Source organism: Mastomys coucha, unplaced genomic scaffold, assembly GCF_008632895.1.
Source record: "Mastomys coucha isolate ucsf_1 unplaced genomic scaffold, UCSF_Mcou_1 pScaffold11, whole genome shotgun sequence".
Lineage (NCBI taxonomy): Eukaryota > Metazoa > Chordata > Mammalia > Rodentia > Muridae > Mastomys > Mastomys coucha.
This window is the reverse complement of record NW_022196893.1, coordinates 32,711,735-32,714,760: the sequence shown is the minus strand read 5'-3', so window position 1 is coordinate 32,714,760 and position 3,026 is coordinate 32,711,735. Positions and strand designations below refer to the sequence as shown.

The following is a 3,026-nucleotide window of genomic DNA, read 5'->3' as shown; positions in this document are numbered from 1 at the left end:
CGAACTCAGAAATCCACCTGCCTCTGCCTCCCAAGTGCTAGGATTAAAGGCGTGCGCCACCACCGCCCGGCTATAGGGCCTGTTTTCTGAAACTTAGGTAACATGGAAAGAAATAGACGTGTTGGGCCCTAGTGTTATCTAAAGCCCACAGTCTCTAGTCCCCTCAGAAATGTTAGTGGAGGGCAAGTAGATGAGGGGTGGGGGTAAGGACAGAGGCAGTGGCCAGATAAACAGCCAACATAAGGACTGAGAAGTAACCACTGGAGGAGAGGGTGAGGCCAGGCTGGAAAAGTCCTAGAACCAGTTGGAAGCCCAGAGAGTGGGGGTGGTGAGTGGGGTCCGATCTGAGAAGTTTGGCTGCAGGAGAGTAACTGGAGCAGGCAGTGGGGGTGCAGAAAGACTATTTTAAGGCAGAAGAAACCTGAGTGTTGGGACACTAGAGCCAATGAGGAGCAACAGAAGACACACGACGAAGGGGGGGAGGGGTGTCCGGAGGCTCAAGGTCTGAGACAGGGAGGGTTGAAGGGCAGCGTGAGGGGGAAGAACCTTCTGGAAGAGTGGAGCAGAGGTGAGGGTTCAGGCACCTAGTAACCGGTCAGCAGAGGCGTGCTACTATTTGAGGCCACCCAGTATTGGCTCCAAGTCGAAGGACAGACTACTGCAGTCACCTGGGGATGGAATTCGTCTGACCGCATCCGTGGAAGGGATGGTGCTAGGGCATGGACAGAGTGACTGAGGGTCACTAAATCTAAACTGGAGGAACTAAGGGACAGGGCAGAAGGAGAAGTCATGGGTTAGGAGACCTTCATGGAAATGGTTGTATGATGAGCCAGTGAAATGACTCGGTGGGCAAACACACTTGCCACCAAGTCTGACAACCTGAGTTCAGTCCCTGGGACCTACAGGTAGAAGGAGAGAAGCAATTTCTGTAAGCAGTCTTCTGACTTCCGTATGTGTGCCACAGGGTGCACACACGTGCGCGCGCACGCACACACACACATACAATAGATAGATAGATAGGTAGATAGATAGATAGGTAGATAGATAGATAGATAGATAAATGATAAAATGCTAACATGAGCATCTGAGGGAGGGGTTCTCAATGGGCACATAGCTGTCAGACAGAAGAGGGACAGGCACAGGGCGTGATCCACAGCTCAGCTATCCCACAAGGCCCATGAACGGCAGCTGCATTGAGCCCCCATAGCATAAGGAGGGATGTTTCAGGATTGACTTGGCCTGGGGGAGACAGGTGCATGGCAGAGATTCACACAACACAGAGAGATGTCCTATGTCCCACAGGGGCTGGGTAGACAGCTCAGTGGGTAAAGTACTCACTGTATAGGCACAAAGACCAGAGTTCACATCTCCAGAGTCCACATGCTAAGGTACCTGCCACCAAGACTGGGAGTTCCACACCCAAGACTGACATGGTGGAAAGAGTGAACTGACTCCTCAGAGTTGTCCTCTGGCATCCATACATAAGCTATGGCACGCACACATGCACACACACATACATACAGGCATGTACACACACATGCATGCACATGCGCACATACACTCACACACATGTGCACATACATGCACACAACATACACATGTACATACACGTGTGCACACACCTGTACACAATACACATATACATACACACAAGCACACAACACACATATATACATATGTACACAATGCACATGCACAAACAGGTACACACACAATAAATGAAAAGTAAGAGGTACTTTTAAAAAGTTCTTGAGCATGATGGTATATGTCTTTAATAATAACAGTAGAGAGGCAGTGGCAGATGGATCTCTATGAGTTCAAGGTCAACCTGGTCTCCATAGCAAGTTCTAGACCAGCCAGAGATATCTAGAAAGATCCTGTTTAAAATGATGATGATAACTTGGGAGACAGAGGCAGGCAGATTTCTGAGTTCGAGGCCAGCTTGGTCTACAGAGTGAGTTCCAGGACAGCCAGGGCTACAGAGAGAAAGCCTGTCTTGAAAAACTTAAAAAAGAAAAAAAAAAAGATGATGATGATGATGATGATGATGATGATGGTGGTGGTGGTGATGATGATGATAAAGCTAGCGGTATAGCAAACTTTTGGGAGAGGGGACTCAGAAACAGTCTGCTCCCCCGGGCTCCATGGCAACCAGTCTAGACAAAATGAAAAGAGATCTAAGTTTAGTGAAAGATTGCCACAAAAAATAAGTTAGAGAGTGATAGAGGAAGATGCCCAAAGTTGACTTATGGCTTACACACCTGCACACACATGTACTCATGTGGCCTACACACCTGCACACACACACATGAGCACTCATGTGGCCTACATACCTACACACACATGTGTACTCATGTGGCCTACACACACACACACGTGTACTCATGTGGCCTACACACCTGCACACACACACATGAGCACTCATGTGGCCTACACACCTGCACATACACACGTGCACTCATGTGGCTTACACACCTGTACACACACACATGAGCACTCGTGTGGCCTACACACCTGCACACACACACATGCACTCATGTGGCCTACACACCTGCACATACACACGTGCACTCATGTGGCCTACACACCTGCACATACACATGTGCACTCATGTGGCTTACACACCTGTACACACACACATGAGCACTCATGTGGCTTACACACCTGTACACACACACATGAGCACTCGTGTGGCCTACACACCTGCACACACACACATGCACTCATGTGGCCTACACACCTGCACACACACACGTGTACTCATGTGGCCTACACACCTGCACATACACACGTGCACTCATGTGGCTTACACACCTGTACACACACACATGAGCACTCATGTGGCCTACACACCTGCACACACACACATGAGCACTCATGTGGCCTACATACCTGCACACACACATGTGTACTCATGTGGCCTACACACACATGTGCACTCATGTGGCCTACACACCTGCACACACACACATGTACCCATGTGGCCTACACACCTGCACACACACACGTGCACTCATGTGGCCTAC

The 3,026-nt window shown here is 49.5% G+C and overlaps 1 protein-coding gene across 1 annotated transcript in view; it reads right to left on the bottom strand.

Annotated features, from left to right (window-relative positions):
* Nucleotides 1–2,048: 2,048 nt before the first annotated feature.
* Nucleotides 2,049–3,026, bottom strand: part of Smim41 (small integral membrane protein 41) — an 8,643-nt gene continuing 7,665 nt past the window's right edge. Inside the window, exon 3 of the mRNA XM_031356323.1 lies at nt 2,049–2,156. The gene's annotated coding sequence lies outside the window, so the exon portion shown is untranslated. The remainder of the gene's footprint in view (nt 2,157–3,026) is intronic.